The sequence below is a fragment of the Sorex fumeus genome, unplaced genomic scaffold (assembly GCF_029834395.1).
Source record: "Sorex fumeus unplaced genomic scaffold, SorFum_2.1 ptg000098l, whole genome shotgun sequence".
NCBI lineage: Eukaryota > Metazoa > Chordata > Mammalia > Eulipotyphla > Soricidae > Sorex > Sorex fumeus.
The window spans coordinates 53,959,485-53,980,631 of record NW_026606155.1 but is presented as its reverse complement, the minus strand read 5'-3'; the positions used below and the strand labels follow the sequence as shown (position 1 = coordinate 53,980,631).

The following is a 21,147-nucleotide window of genomic DNA, read 5'->3' as shown; positions in this document are numbered from 1 at the left end:
AAAACATCATGAAAGCACACACCATATAGATTTATTTAAAATTCAGACTATTAATATCACCATGAATTTTGACATATCAACTTATAGTCAATCTCATCCATTCACATTTCTACTTCAGCAACTTGTCTCTTCTTTATTTGGCTGGTTTTGAGGCTGATGGACTCACAAAACAAATGAAAGAAATAGTTACTTTATTAATATATGTAATATTATATATATAATATGGATTACATAACAGTTATAAATACATACTTATTTAACTCTGACACCGTAAATTCTATGTCTGTTTTTAGACTTTTCTTTTTTTAGCCAAATACTTGAAAAATGTCAACATAATGTCTTGTATGCATTACATATATGTATGTTTCTGTATACACATATAGAGATTATCTTAATACTAATTAATTACCTTAATTTTATGCACTTAATTCTTAATTTTAATTAATTTGGGGACCGTCTTAGGCCAAAGCTTAGCCCTGGCTCTGTACTTAAGTATTAGTCCTGATAAGACTCAGGGTACCGTGCTCGCTTCGGCAGCACATATACTAAAATTGGAACGATACAGAGAAGATTAGCATGGCCCCTGCGCAAGGATGACACGCAAATTCGTGAAGCGTTCCATATTTTTCAATGCCTCTTTTGCAGACCACAACACCCAAAAGGAGAGAGAGAACACAGGGGATTGCCCTGCCACAGAGACGGGGGGGATGAGGGGATGGGGGTGGGGGGATATTATCCATGGTGGTGGAAAATGGGCACTGGTGGAGGGATGGGTATCTGATCATTGTATAATCGAAACCCAAGCACAAAAAATTGTAAATCTACAACTGTAATAAATAAATAAATAAATAAAGGGGAAAACAAACAAAAAACCAAACAAACAAAAAAAGACTCAGGGTACCATGTGTGATGCCAGATATGGAACCTAAAATTGTGTACATACAAGACAAGAGTCCCACCCACTGTTTCCCTGGCTCCAAAGATTATACTCTTTTTGTTTGTTTGATTTGGGTCCATAGCTAGCAGAAGTACTTAGGGCTTACTCATTGTCTATGCAAGACAAGCATCTTACTATCTCTCTCGTCTGCCTTCCTTTTTTGAAAAAAATATTTTATGATCTTTAAAGAAAACTATAAGCGTTTCTTCTTGTCAGAAAAACTTGAGCAGAGTCTCTTAAATAAAATAAACCTCAAGTGTAAAATTTAAGATATGTACTTGCCAGAAAGTTAATTCTTGAGTGTTTAATAGTTAATGCAGTATTTCTTGTTTGGCATGTTTCTGCAGTTCATAATTTTGGAACTTTGATCCAATAATCTTGGAGCTTTGAAAAGTTTTGATGCCCAGGCCAACTAGCATATCAATTAAATATGAATATCTGGGAGTGACACCCAGGACCAGTATTTGTTAGCACTGATCCTGTGATCCAATCTAGTAGCAGGACTGAGAAAAAAAATTAAAGAGAATGGGCTAGAGTACAGAGGAGATCCCTGTGTAATTCTAACAGTTCTTAGTTGGTAATTTAGTACAATCCACAGTAAGGCTGTACAATTCCCATCTATTAATTAGTTAAACAAACACACATGGATGCACATGCATTCGCTTGAACACAGTTTAAACACTGAAAAAAAATTACCTCCATTTTCTTAAAATTCAAGTTCATTGTCCTATGCTAAATTAATAATTGAGGAGTCATATATAGAGCTTGTTGACTTCTCCCATACTTTCTATTAATACTTGATATCTTAATATCCTCAGTATTTTCTATCATTAGCACAGCAGGTAGAGCGTTTGCCTTGCATGTGGCTGATCCGAGTTCGATTCCTCTGCCCCTCTCAGAGAGCGCGGCAAGCTACTGAGAGTATCTCGCCTGGCAAGCTATCTGAGACGTATTCTATATGCCCAAAACAGTAACAAGTCTCACAATTTGTTGTGAGAAGTTACTGTGCCAGTTTGAGCAAATCCATGAACAATGGGAGGACAGTGCTACCTTGCAACAGTGTTATAGAAGAATGAAACTAAGTATCTCCATGAAGGACTGCAATAAACAAACAATAGGTACTCTAAAATGTATTTTTAATATAAATATCTATTTTGAAAACTAATTTATGAGAAAAGTTTTATTTGTACTCATAACAGGAATTTACATTTTAATGTATTTTCCTAATAATTAATAATTTTAATAAAAATTATTTGCTAACAACATTTGTTGTATTCCTCACACTGCTTCTAATTATTTGCAATAGAATTCATTGTTCAGATCAAGTCTAGAGGTGCTGATATCTTACTCATAATCAGAGAGAGAAACTAAAGATTGTAGATAGTAAATACACCAAACTTTCATAAACTAAAAGTAGATTCTTCAGTATTCAGGCAAGCTGTGTTGCCAAGTAAGTATTGGCACATTATGTGTGAGTAGTATTGCATTTCACTATGAGACACATGTTTATAACCGTAACTCTAAAATGCTTCTGACTTGCACTATTCTGATTGCATCAAGTTCCCCCAACCTATCTTCTTCTGAGCTTAAATAAACATCCCTTCTAGATCATAAATCTGAAATAAACAACCCTATCAGGGTTCTCAGTGAAAGAAAAAAGAAAAATAGGCAGGAGGGTATGCTGCACTGTTTCCTGTCAGTTTTGAATTGACAGTGTTGTATTGAATGGATCAGGAATAGTTTGGTTTCTAAAATGCATTTAAAAAAATCACTGGAAGTACATACAAACTATAGAAAATGCTTAAATTCATTTTCAATGGCAAAATTGACCCCATAAATTTATAAGAAAAATACATCATAATAATTGAACAATGACATTAATTGGTCTCTGACTTGAAAATTTATTATCTCACTGAATTTCAGTAATCCTAAGAATGTTTTATTAAATATCCATTCTATGAATGAAAATTCTGAGAAACTAAGATATAATATATTACCTAATTTCACAGAAAAAACAAGTTGCTATTTGCAGTCTCTTAGATACAATTTATGATACCTTGTGCTTTGATGATTTTACTGATTTCTCAAACTGATATATGCTAAATAATTCATGTCTCAGTTTTTCAGATAGTATATCTTTTGAATATTTGGGGTTTGAATATCTGAATACTTTTATTTCTCTATTTTTTTGTTATTCTTCTGGAATAAATAATTATATGCTAAGTACATTCATGTACATTGGGTATAGCAGAGTATATACATTTAAAATTTCGTTTATAAGTTATTTGATTGTAAAAGATAACACATACACTGAATCAACATGTTGTTTTTATTGTGTCTCTAGAAGAAGAAAGTCAGATCAAAACATCAATTCTTGTTATCACTACTCATAAGTTTATGTTATAATATGACACTTACAAAGGAATAACAGAAGCCAAAAGAATTTATGAGGAACGGCAGTTCAAAATTCACCTTTATTTGAGGAAGTCCATTTTAAAGGCTTCTGAAATTATGGGGAAATGGGAGCCAGAAATCATTCTGACTCGCATTAGTCAGAAGGTGAAATATGGAGACAAAGTGGCAAGGATCATAGTTTAGCACCACGCAGCTGAGCAATCATGATTTACCAAAGCATACTGGTGAGCTGCTATAGCTAATTTCTTACTAGTGTCTATAAAATTAGTTTCCTTAGTCTAAATCTTAGACTTAGTTTCCTTAGTCTAAACTTAATCTAAGTATGGTCACGGTCACGGTCCTCCCGTTGTTCCTCGATTTGCTCGAGCGGGCCCAGTAACGTCTCCATCATGAGACTTGTTGTCACCGTGTTTGGCATATCGAGTATGTCACGGGTAGCTTGCCAGGCTCTGCCGTGCGGGCGAGAAACTCTTGGGCTCTCCGAGAGGGGCGGAGGAATCGAACTCTAGTCGGCCATGTTGGCTGCATGCAAGGCAAACGCCCTACCGCTGTGCTATCGCTCCAGCCCAGTCTAAATATAAACGTATATATAATATGTTTATTATATATAAACTTAATTATATATATTTTATTATAGTTTTATTATAGTTTATTATATATAAACTTAATTATATATATTATATATGTTAAATATAAACTTAGTCTAAACTTAGTCTAAATATAAACAACTTTTATATTTGTATGCTGCACAACATTCAGTAATAAATAAACAAATATTTAAAATGCTTAATTTTTAAATCATTTTACCAATAGGTAAAACAAATGGTAGATATATAGCAATATGTAATCCTATAAAGTTCTGATCATATGGTGACTTAATTATGTAGAGTTAATAAAAAACAAAGCAAGCACCTCAGAGATAATTCGTACTCTGATTTTTAAATATGTCAGTGTAACTAATAATTATTATCACTCATGCCAGCTCCACATATGCTTTATCCATATTTGTTTACCTGAGCTAATTTTTCCCTCTGAGTTTATATCTATTCAGCACTATTCATTTAATTTTTATTGCTTGTCATCAAAAAAAAAATTAATTGTTGACAAGGCCTTGCTATCAATGCTTGAGCCCCTACTCCTTTCCATTCCATCTAAAACATTATCGCAAGCATGATGAACTCTAATTAGCTTAGTATTCTGAAGACTCTCTCACATGAGTACATTTTTAAGGGCCTGTATCACCTAAATTATTGCAAAATAGTAATTATTTTCAGCATTTGATAACAAGCTTTTGGTTTTGGCATATATGATTCTTACCTTCCCTATCTCTTTTAGAGATTAGGGTGCAAATTTTCATCTTTGGAATGTTGGTGTACTTTGATGTCTGCATTTTAAGAGCTTAACCTCCATAGCCCAATAGATATGATTGGCTTATTAAGAGATAACTCCATGGGGCTGGAGCGATAGTACAGTGGGTAGGGAGTTTGTCTTGCATGCGGCGCAACCCGGGTTTGATTCCCAGCATCCCATATGATCCCCTGAGCACAGCCAGGAGTAATTCCTGAGTCAGAAATAACCCCTGTGCATCGCTAGGTGTGACATAAAGAGAAAAAAAAAAAAAAGGATAACTCTTGAATCTGTCACAATGTTTTCTACTGTTTTTATATTCTAAAATTACCTCCAGGATTTGGAAAACAAAATTGAAAGAAAATTCACACTTGAGTCAATTCTTTTCAGCAATCATTTCTTCATAATTCACTGAAGTGAAGATTTTATTTGCACAAAAGGCATAATACTTCTGGAAGCCAAATGTAGAGGAGAGTAGTTCTTTTCTGAGAATAAGGAGCTCTTCTGATTACCAGTTGTTACTTAAAGGATCCAGAAGACCTTGCCTGATGACATTGTTTGGATGGGAATTTTCCATCCAAATTTCCTTTCCTTTTTCCTTCCCCTACCATCAAATTTTCATCACATGATTATTTCAGCCTCTCCACTTCTTTTCCCATGTGTTTCCCTGGGCGTTTTACATAATATATATTTTTGCAAGTTAATCTTCCATTAATTTTTACTTCTGTAAGAACTGATCAACACCAGACTAAATCAGAACCTCTGTCATATCTATAGGAAATAACTAAGTTCTGTATTATGGAAAGAAGAAATCTGAGGAGCAAACTTTGGAGGCAAAGTTTGTAACAGGATCTTATTTTTTTTTAAATGCAAAATAGTATTTTTCTAGGATAGCATTACGTACAAAGACTCAGATTAATATTGATTTAATATAGTTATTCTCAGATCAGCTTAAGAAATCCAGCAAAAATTAAATTGATCATTTTAGAGGGAAGGCCTACCCTGGTTCCTCAGTATCCCCACAGTTAGATTCTGAGAGTGCCCAACTATAAGGCTTAATCTTTTTATACTAAAATGTGATAGTTGCATAGGCAACTAATCAGAGCAAGAGAGAGATTAGTGAGCATATAAAAACTTTATCTTTGCAGGAAGAAGGATTAAATTACCTACTGTTTGCAAAAAAATATCTGATCCTGGTTCAAAAACATGGATGAACTACTGAAATAAAGTGCTAAGTAAAATGTAAAATAATGCAGAGAGAAATGACTATATAGAGAATCCAAAACACTTGGATTACAGGTGGGGCAAACGTGGAGACATTGGCCAAAGAGTATAAATTTCCAGTTCTAAATTCCAAATAAGTTCTAATAACCTAACGTATAGAACTGTAACTAAATAATGCTCTACAGTATACTTCAAATTTGCTGAGAAAAGATTTTAGTGTTTTTTTTTACCTTGGATACACACAAAAACTGTAAACTATTTAATCTGATTATAGTAATTTTGCAATGTATATGTTTATCAAAATATCACTTGCATACCCTAAATATATATAATTTTGATTGATATTTCTTCAGTCATGCTGCTGAAAAGTACTAGTTTTTGATCTAGTACTAGTTTCTCACCTATAAAACAGCTATTATACACATAGATGGCATCTGTTCCACACGGAGCCCAATAGAATTTGAGGGTCAGAGAACAGGGACAAAAGCACTAATCCTACTTACTGCTTTTACCATAGGTGGTAACAAAGTCGTTTGGTTTTGCTCCAGGAGTCTTCAAGCTTTTCTCACCCTCTACACACTTATAGCAGCACTGTAAATTGTTATCTTGCCAGTGAGGTAAAATGCAGAGCCTTCTCAGTGGGTAACACTAACCACTTTCTTCCATAACCTGCTTCTCTTGTTTTCTTTTTTATTCTTTTACCACTTTAAAATGAATGAAGGCACTTCTCATTTCACTAAGAAGAAAATGAATCGACTAAGAATAGCATTGAAGTCCAGTGCAGTGTATATAGAAAATCAATTATCTTAAACATATTTTTTTTTTCTAAGAGAGAACATTTTTTAATTAACTCAATGTAACTGAATGCTACCACTGAGGGCTCATCCTATAGAATTTAATGAGACACCATTCATGTTCAGGTTATGGTTAAGAAAGTAATAATTATGCATTTTAAAAATTATATTGGCTTGAGTATAACATCAGTTAATGAGCTGCCTTTTTCATTCCAATGGTTTTACTCCAATCTTGCAATTTACCTTAATTAAGTAGTTAGGACAAATTATAGTTTAAAGGGCTTGAACAAACCTAATTTAACTGTTCTGCTCTTGAGTGTTTTGGTTGAGCATGGATTTCTGGATATGCATGCATAAATTTCCATGAAATAACTCCACAGAACCCAGTGCATTATAAATCACTTTTTTTTCTTACTGGCTTTTGGCCATCTTGGGTAAGCATCCAAGTGTCCAGATGTTTCAAAGAGTGCTCAGACAACTAGAAATTACATATAAAACTTTCTGTGCCAAATGAAAAATTAATGTTTCTTCCAGCATCTATGGAAAAATTAATGATTGTGCAATGGAACAGAACTTTGGAATGCAAAAGGAAATACCAAGAATGCAGAAAATTTTTTTCTAAAACCTAAACTTATGACAATCAAAACTTTACTATTTAAATCATCACACTTTTAAGTTATATAAATATTAGATATCGTTATCGATAATGTTTTCTGTCTTTAATAACTATGTCTTTAATATCACTTCAAGCTTGAAAATGGCACAAAATAAACAATTTACATGTATTTAATATGTACTTATCACATATCATTAAAAGTTTTTATAACAGTCTTCATAGCATTGTTTGCACAGTTACAGGACATTAAAATTTCAAAGAAATTATTCACATAATTTGATACTCAATACTTTAATGGGGGAACAAGTAAATGGGATTTTCATATGTTGCATATGCTGTAGCACTGCGGCACTGTTTTATGTACCTTAGATGCAAATGTTTCATTATTAAAATATATCCAAAAATTAAAAATACATGAATCTAACAAAATATTGCCTTATGATATTATTTATTTTTACGTACGGTATTTTTGTTTTATTTAATTTTTCAGTTTATAATTTATCTAGTATGTTTGCAATAGTACTAAAATTTATGATTTTGGTGTAAAAAGTCACAGTATCTTCACCTACACCAAAGCATGGACTTCCTTCCATTTCTATATGTTACATCTAGTCAATGTAACTTTATGTTGTTAAAGTTTTGGTTGTGATGATGTTGTTTTACAACACTGAATAGTTTTAGGATCACAGATTAATGCATTTTGAAATATTTATTTTCACGCCATGCTCACCTACAGAGAGCCACAGTTCAGTCCTCTTTCCACTCAGTCCACTGGATTCATACCTTTAGCTACATATCAGGGTTTCCTTCTTCATGCACCCTTGTTAATACTTTTTTTCGGATTTTTGTGTTGCTATTATTTTTAAGATAAGCCATTCTCACAGATATGAATTGGTAATTTGCAAATTTTTGTTAATAAGTGATAAGTGATGAACATTTTCTTATGTGCCCATTTGTCATTTGCATGCTTATTTTGAATAACTGTACAGATTATTTTACTCATATTTCTGTTGAAGTTTAAAGAGTTTTTTAAAAAATAAATTTGTATATTAGCACTTTGTTAAGTGTAACACTGTATTACTGTCATCCCGTTGTTCATCGATTTACTCAAGCAGGCACCAATAACATCTCCATTTGTCCCAGCCCTGAGATTTTTAGCAGCCTCTTCTTACTCGTCTTTCCTGATGCTGCCATATTGAAGGCTCTTTCAGGGTCAGGGGAATGAGACCCGTTACTGTTACTGTTTTGGGCATATCAAATACACCACTGGTAGTTTGCCAGGCTCTGATGTGCAGAATGTTAAGTGTAAGATACCAAAATGTGAAAATGTCATATTGAAGGGAAGAAAAATATTTTGTTATCTTGTTAAGTGTAAGATACCAAAATATTTTTCCTTTCAATAGGACATTTTCACATTTTAGCAAAACCTTTTCTTCACTTCAATAAGACATTTTCACATTTTAGTGTTTCTATCACTGTACTGCACCTTTTAGTGTCATGCAGACCCATTTTTAATTTTATTTATTTTGTGTGTCTTGCTATTGAAAGTGACTTCTTGAGAACATCATGATTTGGGTGTGATGGAATATGTTTCCTCAAGTCTTTTGCTGTATTTTTGAATTAGACTCTGTTAGACTCTGCCCTAGAGGTGCTTCAGAGCCTGGGGTCCTTCCCGCAATACTGGACTAGAAAGTGCAGGGCTGACAGTGCAGAGCTCTGTGCTTCTGGGGACTTCATGCTGGAGTTATCAAGCCAGACCCGAAGGTTCTCAGGGAACTGTCGTGAATTACAGCCCTTCCAACTATCATCACCATTCAATTTTTTAAATATTTTTAATAAGGAGCTTGCCTTGCATACTGTTGACCTGGGTTTTATCCCTGGAACTGCGTATGATTCTCTGTGCACCACCAGAAGTAATCCTTAATCACAGAGCTTGAGTACAGGCAGGTGTGGTCCCAAAACAATAAACAAAAATAAGGGGAAAAAACATAGTTCAAATAGAATTTTGTTTTATTTTAATTTTGGGCCTATAGGACTGTGACCCGAGTTTGATTCCTCTTCCCCTTTCAGAGAGCCCAGCAGGTTACCGAGAGTATCTCACCCACATGGCAAAGCCTGGCAAGCTCCCCATGATGTATTCAAAATGCCAAACACAGTAACAATTGTCACAATGGAGACGTTACTGGGCCCGCTTGAGAAAATCGATGAACAATGGGAGGACAGTGACAGTGACAGTGAACAGGACTGTGAGGGAGAGGAGATAGGAGGGGGGGGGGGGTGAGGGGAGAAGGAGACTAGGTCATGTATAACAGATGTATAAGAGAAGCAGAGAGAAGGAGTGGAGAAAGAAGAGAGAAAAAAGAAAATCTTTTATATTTATTTCTATAGTTTTGTGGTGCTAAGATCAAACCCAGGACCTGGCACGTGCAATTTATCTCTTAATCACTAACTCTATGTCTGGTTCATATTTAAGTTTTTTGCCGATGTTTTCATTTTTCACAAGTGTTAAATTCTGTAATTAGGTCTATGTCCTCCTCTCACCTACTCTCTCTCTGTGTCTCTGTGTCTCTGTGTCTGTGTCTGCCTGTCTGCCTGCCTGCCTGTCTGTCTGCCTGTCTATCTGTCTGTCTGTCTGTCTGTCTGTCTGTCTGTCTGTCTGTCTCTCTCTCTCTCTCTCTCTCTCTCTCTCTCTCTTTTGTAATGAAAATCTCCCCTGCTTTTCACCTGAATAAATAAATACACTCTTCGACTCTTTGTAATAAGGTTGTGGGGCACCAATGTTGGTCCCCAGGAAAGGTTTTCTTTGTTGTTTGCTCCCAATTTTGAGGTCCAATGCCCTATATTTTTTTCTACCTCATGTTCACCTACCCTTCCAGTGATTTTGGTTACTTTTCTTTTTGAAAATGTTGATCTCAACATCCGTGTTTCATTTTCTTTCAAATGCAGCTGTTCCAAAATTGATGCGGGTTGGTTGTGAGGACAAGGTGCCTCCAGGATACTGTAGTCTACCCTTTTCAAACAACTGCTCTTGAAATGTGCTATCAATTGACTAAATTCTGTAAACAGAATATTAGCAAAACATTACTACCTTCAATATTAATGTTCTTGAAAAGTGAAAATAAAATAACAAGGAAACATTTTCTTTTGTATTACTTAGCAAAAAAAAAAGCACTATTTGTTTTAAATGGAAGCTAAGAATAAAAGGAGTTGTGTGGTTGATATTTGCCTGTTTTTCTTATTGGATGTGCATTGCCTCATAACAATGAACTCACTGGCACTGATTTATGTGTTAAATTATATTACTTCTGTTATTCAAAACATTTATCAAAGAAATTAATCAAATGTTTTATTTTTAAAAAGTAACTTAGTGTGGTAGCATTGTAGCACTGTCCTGTAGCATTGTCCTCCCGTTGTTCATCGATTTGCTTGAGCGGGCAAACTGTGAGACTTGTTGTTACTCTTTTTGGCATATCGAATATGTCACAGGTAGCTTGCCAAGCTTTGCTGTGTGGGCAAGATACTCCCGGTAGCTTGCTGGGCTCTTCGAGAGAGATGGAGGAATCAAACCCGGGTTGGCCATGTGCAAGGCAAATGCCCTACCTGCTGTGCAATAGTGCAATAGTGTGATAATTAAATTAGTGTGATAACATGAATAATTAACTTACTACAAAAATCAAGATTTTCTCACTTTATCATCATTATATGTTTCTCAAAAAATTCACTTATTAAAACCATATATAAAAGATAGTCTAAAATGGTTTAAAAGCTTAGATATCAAAACTCTCAGAGCAAAATATATAGAGGAAAACAATTGATACACTTCAAGAACTCATTGGACTTAAAATATGTAAACTGCTTGTTGCATACTAATGTCAATGAGTAGTAAAAGAGATGAAGGAAAAATTTAAGCTCTAAATCAAAATAAACACAAGTTTGAATGTCTGTACATGATCTATTATGTAAATGCAAAATATTGTATTTGTTATCATAAACTTAAGTATTTTCAGCAATCATAATATTTCATTATATGCTAAATATATCCACATAGTGTCAAGGAGTCATATATCTCAATTTGCCCAAAGCAGTCCTGGTTCATGGTTGCAGACTTAGAATAAATATTTTACGTTTATGACCAAAGTAGCTCAGTTAAGACTATAACTTATAGTAGGTAACCCTACAATTAGTATTTCTATTTTGCCTTTTTAGTGTTAAAACTTATTAAATTGGAGCGATAGCACAGCGGTAAGGCATTTGTCTTGCTCACAGCCAGCCCCGCTGAGCCGGGTTTGATTCCTCTGCCCCTCTTGGAGAGCCCAGGAAGCTATCGAGAGTATCTCGCCCGCACGGCAAAGCCTGGCAAGCTGCCTGTGACGTATTTGATATGTCAAACACAATTAACAAATCTCACGACGAAGACATTACTGGGCCCACTTGAACATATCGATGAAGAATGGGAGAACAGTGCTGCAGTGCTATAAAATATGATATTAGAATTTAATTTTGACTATAAAATAATATTTTTGTTTAATGAGTAAAGAATATCATCGGCATCCCTTGATCTTGAAAATATGTGAAAAATTATTTTGTCTCAAGTGCATATATAATTTTACTAAATACAATTCAATGTCAGTTTTTAATCAAACCTCTTCATAGTTCTATACAAAAGAGATTTCTTTTGTATAATCTCTACAAGAAGTGAAATAATTACATAAATATCAAATAAATATAACTCATTAAGTACTGAATCATTCATATTTTCTTTGAGCTATAGTATCTACTCAGAAATAACCGTATTACATCATAAGAAAACACTAGACTAGTCATGGTAGAGATTAGTTTTAGTAGTTCCAAAATTTCAGGAGTTAATATGTATTCCTAAAAATGGATGACTATTCCTAGTTATTTATCCTTTCAGAAAACAATAATTTAAATAATTTCACTACAAAGAAACATTTTGTCTTTTGACAATTAGAACAGAATTAAAACACATTTAATCAATTAAATATTCTCATTATCTCAAATTAGTGGTTCTAAAATTTCTTCTGTCTACTATGAATATCCAAAATTGAAAGCAAATATAGACAACTAGAATTGTACCCAAAGTAGCCTGGGTTTTGTGGTTAATGTCATTTTCCATGGAATTTCCAAATAAATATAATATATATTGTCATATGGAACCAAATTGCTCTACTGTATCTTTCCTGAAAATTAAAAAGATTGGTCACAGATGTAAATTGGCATACACACATATACAGAGGTAAAAATCAGGATTTTAGTGATTGAAGCAGTGATGCAAAGAATAGGAATTAGGTGCGTAAGGATTAGAGAGCTGCACACCTGTTTCATGCCTTATAAGCATCATGTAAACTTGATGCTCAATTAAACCATTACAATTACAGTTTAGGGTGCCACCCTCAAGAAAAAGTTCCACCCTCCTTAACGTTAATTATATATTCTCGAGTTACTACTCTATTTCGCATAATTATGAGCAATAATATTTAATCATAGCACAATAAACTACATTTTAAAAGTGTCTTGAGCCATTTTCAGCAATAAATAAAACAACTATTCATGTGATATAATATTTATCTGCCTTTATCCTTATAGGAAGGTGTTATATATGTTTGAGTGTATATGTATATTGCACACTGCATATATATGTATATGTAAGTGCATATGTGTATTGAATATATTACACATAAGTGTATACGTATATTGCATATGCTACACTGACTAATATACGATATTTAAAATATTTGAGAAAACATAATGCATATCATTTTAAAATATATCTCATATCAGAGGCAAATAGTGTTATAAAATTCAGTGGATGTGATTTGGATAAGAGTTGGCTCACCACCATGATAATTTGCACAGAGCCAGAAATAAACACTAAACATTTCTAAATGTGATCCAAGTACCCCATACCCATAAAAAATCAATCCATGTATTCATGTAGTATGTTATTATTATAAATATTCAAATTTTTATAGGTCTAGGTAATTACAAGATTTTTTACCCAATAATTCTCCCTAAATAAAGTTTTCTTCCTTAGAGCATTACAATATTGCTATGCAGTTCTGCTAATTTTCTGAACCTGTTTACTCAGTTTTTTAGTTATAAAATAATGATGGATAGATAATAGGGTTTTCTATTTATGAGTGCAATTTTAAATTATAAATTACTTATTAAATGTAAATTCCCTAGAGTAATGCTCAGTACCTAATAAGACATCAATGTAGTGACAATTTTAAAGAAAAAAATAAGAAATAAACAGAGCCAAATTGTTTATCCAAGATACATATTGAATTGATAGTTTAAAATTCAAGTCATAGCTTATGGACTGATTATGCTGAAACTAATTATGCATTTTTTTGTTTCTTAAGCATTTTAAGTGTTTTTAAAATAAATTATTCAGAGTTTCTATTAACAAATATACATATATACATATAATATACATATAATATATGGAGAGAGATGAGATAGAGAAAAAATACAGAAGGATTGAGAGATAAGGAGAGAGTAGTATTGAGACAGAGACAGCGATAGATTGATTTTTGGGATATACATGGCAATGCTCTGGACCTGTTCCCACGTTTGTGCTCCAGAGTCATTCCTGGCAGTGCTTAAGGGACAATGTGGTGCCAGGGACTGCAGTGGGGTTATCACATGCAAAGGATGTGCTCCAGCATCCAACTCCATAATGCCTCCAAAATAATTATAAATAACACAGAAACCAGACTAAAAGGGTATGAAAGAGTAAAGAAATAATTAAAGTCAGACTTTTAGCTATTTTGACCTGTACTATGCACTACATCAACACAAAAGATATGGAAAAAGGAAACTAGGGCCAAAGAGTAAAAATAGTTTTCAGAAAACCTTTATGATAAGGCAAATATATGTAGATACTTATTCCTGATGCTAGTTTACTTTTTTTCCTCACCTAACTAGAAACTTCTAAACCTATATTATGCTCCACTATGTCTCAAAGGAAGTGGTAATTTCTCTAGTAATAGCAATAACCCCAAGCTATTATTTTATATATACTTCTATTAATTTTTATATAAGAGTTCCCCCCCCCCATTAAAATTTATGTGAGGGGTTGGAAAGATAGTATAGTGGGTAAGGCATTTGCCTTGTATCCCTAGGTTCTATCCCTAGCATCCCATAAGGTCCACTGATCACCGCCAGGAGTAATTTCTTAGTGTAGAGCCAGGAATAATGCCTGAGTATCACCAGGTTGGCTCCAAACCAAACATATGCAACTCCCAGAACAGAGTCAGGTATGCCACCAAAACAAAGGTAAAGGTAAAAGGTAAAGGCCCTCCCGTTGATCATCGATTTGCTCGAGCGGGCCCAGTAACGTCTCCATTGGAAACTTTGTTGTTACTGTGTTTGGCATATCGAATACGTCACGGGGAGCTTTCCAGGCTCTGCCGTGCGGCCGAGATACTCTCGGTAGCTTGCTGGGCTCTCCGAGAGGGGCGGAGGAATCGAACTCGGGTCGGCCATGTTGGCTGCGTGCAAAGCAAACGCCCTACCGCTGTGCTATAGCTCCAGCCCAAAACAAAGGTAAAATACAAATATTTGTTCTGGATAGATGATGTAAGAGTAAGGGACTTGCCTTGTTTGTAGCTTACTCCACTTCAATCCTAACTACCTCGTTTTGCTTCCAGGAAGTCTTAAAAGTCCTGAGCACCACCAAATGTACCCCCTTCACCAAAACTAAATAAAGATGCAAGCTTTTACCTATTTTTATGTTCAATGATCATACCTTTCTCCAAGACATCATCACCTCTCACCCATGCAATCTGTAGTTCAAAATACTAACCTGAACTCCTTTTTCGCTTGTCACAGGGTATGAAGTACTACTAAACCGTGATCTAATAGATAAAACATTCAGTCTCCAGACTTTTGGCTTCCCATGTACTTGAAATAAAATAACACATATTCATTAACATTCTTCTATACTACTTCTTGCTATTATTCAATTTGATACATGACTCTTTAATTCCTTCCAACTTAATTAGAGACCTGTTTCCACTCAGAATCTTTACAAATGTTTGTCCTGCACTTGACATGCTCTTTCTTTACTCCTAATTGTTTTTCTGCTATTACCTTAACTGGATTTCCTTAAACAGGCCCTCCTAGAGGCTGCCATCTCAATTAGGTGTTTGGGCTTTGCTGTTTCAAGGTACTCAATACTTATCCTTCAATTGTGAGAATTGTTCTCTGTAACATTCTGTGCATTCGATTTTATTTAATGAATGACTCTAACTGCTAAGAAGCATAAGGGCAAGGATAAAGACTATTTGATTGCTACCCTTGCAGCAGTGTGACTGGTAATTAATAGAACCTTAAGATCTTTTTGGACAAATATATCATCAACCTTTTTAGTGATAATATATATACACACATATATATACATATATACATATATACATATATGCACAAATATAAATAAAAGAACAGTCTAAAATACTGCTACATTGGCCCAAGAAATTTATAATCTTATAGTATATTATGTATACATAGTATATTACATAAATAGGATAATTTTTTCTGTCTTTTCAGATTAAATCAATATATGTACATCAAATGCCTCTCTGAGACGGTTTCTGACATAGTATTATTTTCTGGCTTTTATAGACAAAAATAGAAACATTAATAGCTAACTCAATAGAAGAAATTATAATTTTAGCCACCTATGTAAAATTATATAAAAACATTAATAGAAAATAATTTTGAGTTTTAAATACATACATACTTATAGATATGTGATTTATTAATTTATATAATATATTTTAAATTGTGTCACTTTTTATCTTACATTTCTATAGAATAATGCTAATTATTTTAGAAATTCAAACTTTTCATTTTATTTTCTATTTATGCAATAGTCCATACAGCTACTCATAGGTTGAAAGTTAATTTTCTCATGTGATAATTATGAAACCTATGATTTTATCTTCTTTGGTTCCTCCATCCTTGACACTTTAGTGACTTTTCCTATCAACTTAAGATGAAGAAAATAAACAAATGAAAGCAAATCTGTCTTCTAATAATTTTACCAAAAGATGATACATAACATCTTCATGCCTATTGAACTGATAAGTGTTCAAATGGTCCAAGCTAAAAGCAAGGCAAACTAGGAAATGGTGCTTAATACTGTGCCAGCTTTATATGCCAAGTTTATACTGTTTTAAGTCAAACATAAATTTGATGTTGCCCAAATATCTATAACAATGGAACAAATATGGAAATAGTATTGAATCACACTATAACATAAAGCAAGGATCAGATATAGAATGTTTGGTATTATTTTCATATATTTTTTCTTTAAAAAACTTTTTTTCAGGGGCTGGAGCAATAACACAGTGGGTAGGGCGTTTGTCTTGCACGCAGCTGACCCGGTTTGATTCCCGGCATCCCATATGATCCCCTGAGCACCGCCAGGGGTGATTTCTGAGTGCAGAACCAGAGTAACCCCTGTGCATTGTCAGATGTGACCCAAAAAGAGCAAAAAAACAAAAAAACAAAACTTCTTTTTACAGACATACAATATTCTAGCACCAATACCACCAACAACATCCACAGGTTCTCTCCAATGCCGCAGTCTACTCGTCCCAGCCCCCTTGGCAGGTATATAAAAAAAAACCTGTTTTTATGTTACTCGATGCAATAAAACTTAAGGGAAATGCAAATAGAAAATAAATAAATATCATAAAATGAGGACATCCTCAGAAAATAAGTCAGTAAAAGTCCATTTGTGATGATGAATCGTAATGTTTTTTAACCTTATTTAATCTGGTAGAGAACAACATACTTAATATTTTTCTTCACAATATATCTTAATTAAGTCTTAAAATTGAAACAACTTTAAGTATAGATAATTTTCTTAATTTAAGAAAATACAAGATCTATTTAAAATTTAAAAACATTCTAATATCCACTATTTTATTGAACATTCCAATAAGATTGAATGTTAAATTTGGTCCTGAATTGCACATAGTAGTAAACAAAATATTTGACTATTTTCAATCGTTTTCAGGCATGCTAATCATTACTCAAACAAAACTCAAACCCTTATGAAATTAACAATAAAGAATAACCTATAGTTTACCAAATCTAATTTTATTCACATTTCTACTTATTTTGGGGTTGGAGCAATAACACAGTAGGTAGGGCATTTGCTTGACAGGGCTGACCCTGGTTCTATTCCCAGAATCCCAAATGGTCCCCTGAGCACTGCCAGGGGCAATTCCTCAGTGCAGAGCCAGGAGTAAACCCTGTGCATCAACAGGTGAGACCCCAAAATAAAATAAAATAAAATAAAATACAACAGAAAACTCATAAAATTAATTTTCTCCAAGATATTTAGCAAAATAATCCTAATTATGATGCAGACTACTATTTGGTTTGTTTGTGGGCCCACCATCAGTAGTACTCAGTGGCTATTCTTTGCTTTGTGCTCAGGAGCGACCCTGGCCACACTATGTAGACCTATGTGGTGCAAGGGATTCAAACGGACTCAGTTGCATGTAAGGCAAGTGCTTTGCCTTATCTTTTGTATTATTTTTCTAGTCCCAAACTAAGATTATTATTACAAAATTATCTAGGTAACATTGTGAAAAATAAATGAAATTTTATTAACTCCATTATTTTTGTGCAAATATTTACAAAAAAAAAGATATATCTATATCCCTTGATTCTTGATCATCGACAGATATTGGAACTCCGGATTCTTTCTCTCATTTGAGTGAAACGTGATATTCCAAGCATAGCTCTTTCTATTCTTCTTTGGGAGACCTGAATGGCGTTCTCATCCTGTTTGCGTAGGGCCCAGGTCTCTGAGGCATATGTTAATGCAGGAAGAACAGCGGAATCAAAGAGATGTGCCCGGAGCCAGAGGTTCTTCGTCCTCTTAGCTTCGTCCTCTTAGCTTATCTTAGGCGGAGGTTCTTCGTCCTCTTACATCCGTCGACGATCAAGAATCAAGGATGCTGTGTCATTTGCCAAGGTGTCAAAAATCAGATGGGCTGGTCACATAATGAGATTTAAAGACGACCGCTGGACTAGAGCTGTTACCGACTGGATTCCACGGGATGTCAAAAGACCGCGTGGCCACCCACCTACCAGATGGTCAGACATCTTCATCAAGATCATGAATGATCGGTTTGAGGCTCTTCATGTTCCTAGAGCGAACAGATGCCATTGGGCTACCCTAGCATGCGACAGGGACGAATGGAGACGTTACTGGCGCCCGCTCGAGCAAATCGACGACTAATGGGAAGTTAAGTGATTAAGTGAAGTGATATCTATATTCCAATTGCTTACAATGCCAACAAATCTGTTGTAATTTTCTTATTTTTATATATACAATTCTCTGTTTCTCACCTATTAGCATAAAGAATGTTATATTCAGTTCACAGTGATATCTTCTTAGTGAATACAAAATTATAGTGTTTGTGAAATTATCAAAGCTTCACATTATAAAAAGTAATAAATTAAAGAACTGATACTAAGTTTATTTTCCCTAGGTTCAACATTTTAGTATCAAATGTCCAATCAATTGCAATATGCGTGTGTGCATGTGTGCGCATCTGTGTATTTATTTGTTTGTTTATTGGAGGACCACACCTGTTAGTGTCCAGGGTTTACCGTTGGCTCTGTGTTCAGGGATCACTGCTGTCAGTTCTCAGTTTGTGTATGTGTTACTGAGAATCAAACTTAAAGTGTTTTTGTGCAAGGAAATCACCCTTGCTGCTATACTGTTGCTCTAGCCCCAAGAGTAATTATCTACTACAAGAAAAACAACAGTGAATATCTTTTGTAATTTCTAGATAATTTTTTGCCACCAGAAAAAGTGTCATAAAATATATTATACAATCATATAACATATATAAATACCTTCCTCTCCACTTCTCATTCTTTGATTTGAATTGGAGTGTTCTTTATTAATGTATGTACAAACAAAGAACAGGATTGAAAGTATTCTAATGATCAAGCATAAATAATTTGACAAAAATTATTTTTTGTCTTATTTGAGTTTTACTTATTTGAGTTGGAAATATCAGAAATTCTATATGCATAGACTTCATTCAAAATATTTTAGTCACATTTGCCCTAAATATTTTTATGCTACCTTATAAAACTTTCACATATAAATTAGGTGCAGAACACTAAAAAAAAGTTTTCAATCTTTATATAAAATTCTTAGTAAAAAAAAAGAAAGAAGAAAGAAACCCTAATATTTTAAATTTTTTTAACAAAATGAGTGATGACTCGATCCATTTTTTTTCCCTTCAAGCATATTTTTTTCTAGACTTTCCAGGACAAATTCTTCCTTCAAAATACTTCTGATGCTCCACATTTAGGGAAGATAATTATTTATGTTGTTAAATGCGTTCTCCTTACTGAATCCCTCAGGAATCTCTAAAATAGCACAATTTTGTCTTATGTTCCAAATGGATTGATTACTTTAAAATAAAACTTGCTTTGGTTTTCAAATAACAACATTTGAATTAATTGCTTCCAGAAATTATATCATACAACATTTTCTGAGATTGTGGCAATGGGGAAAGCTACAATAATTTCTTCCACTTTAATTTTAGAGAAAAAATCATAATGTTATACTACTTAAATTATACATTAATCACAGTAAAATTTCTAGAAATAGGTATAATTTCACTGGGTATTAACTAGCTTGTTTGTTAAAAATATTTGCACTTGCTCATTATGAAAACAGTGCTGATATCTAAGAGCTTAAAATAAGCTAAAAAAAATTGAAGATAGGCAGTTCTATTTGGGAACTTGGGTAATATGAAACTAACGGAGATAGTTAGTATAATTTTTCAGTAGAAAACTGACTCAGTGTTTCAGGCTTCTATACTTACCCTGAGGCACTATCTCATTAGGAGGCAAAAAATAGCACCTATATCTGAAGCTAATCCTTTGAAAGTAGAAGATTCTGAATAAGAATAGTTTTAAAAAATTTAATTATTTTTTCATGAATACAAAATAATAAATACAATTTTAAACACAAGACTAATTTATGCTTGTATACCTTTGATTTTGCCAAGTCGCTCAATTAGGCTAAATAAGAATCAGTCTTACAGAAATATCATATTTCATATTTTAAGTTCATTAATTATACTGGTACTTAATATCTTATATAAATAAATTCTGAATAAATCTAATTTAGAATATATTGCAATTAATTATTTGTTTTCAGCAGTTTGAGATTGAATATTTAATTAATCATATGTTAGTTCAATGTCAGAATGCAAGATTTTGATATGCATTATCTGATATAATGCCCTTTGCTAAAAATGAGCAAAATACTTGCATGTTGGGTCCACAATTCATATTAACTAAACTTGTACAGAAGATGATATTTCACTGTATGTGTTTTAAAATTCTAGAATCTCTATCTTTTGAATGAAAAATCCAGTTCATTTTGTATTTTGCTTTCTACTTTTAAAAAACTTATTTTTTAATCCATTCACCTTCATTCTTCAAGAAAGACTCAATAAATGCAAGCAGCATTATTCACAGTCATCTTAAATTATATATAAAAGTTCTGGCTTGTTTAATAAAGTTCAGTCATCACAATAGACTCTAAATAATAATAATGAAAATATCAATATTAGTAAGTTAACATTTAATGGATGTTAAGCTCCAGGCACTATGTGAACTGCTGTATTTTTCTCACTCAATTTTAATTCTCATAAGAACTCTTTGAGCTAACATTAATTTATCCCTGTTTTACAAGTATACAAAGTTTAGAGAAGTCACTTGCTTAAGGTTACAGA

At 33.5% G+C, this 21,147-nt stretch overlaps 1 non-coding gene across 1 annotated transcript; it reads left to right on the top strand.

The window, feature by feature from the left end:
- The first annotated feature begins 521 nt into the window (after positions 1–521).
- LOC130042116 (U6 spliceosomal RNA) lies at positions 522–628 on the top strand. The gene has a single exon (XR_008795093.1). It is a non-coding gene; the product is annotated as a U6 spliceosomal RNA (small nuclear RNA).
- Positions 629–21,147: the final 20,519 nt, after the last annotated feature.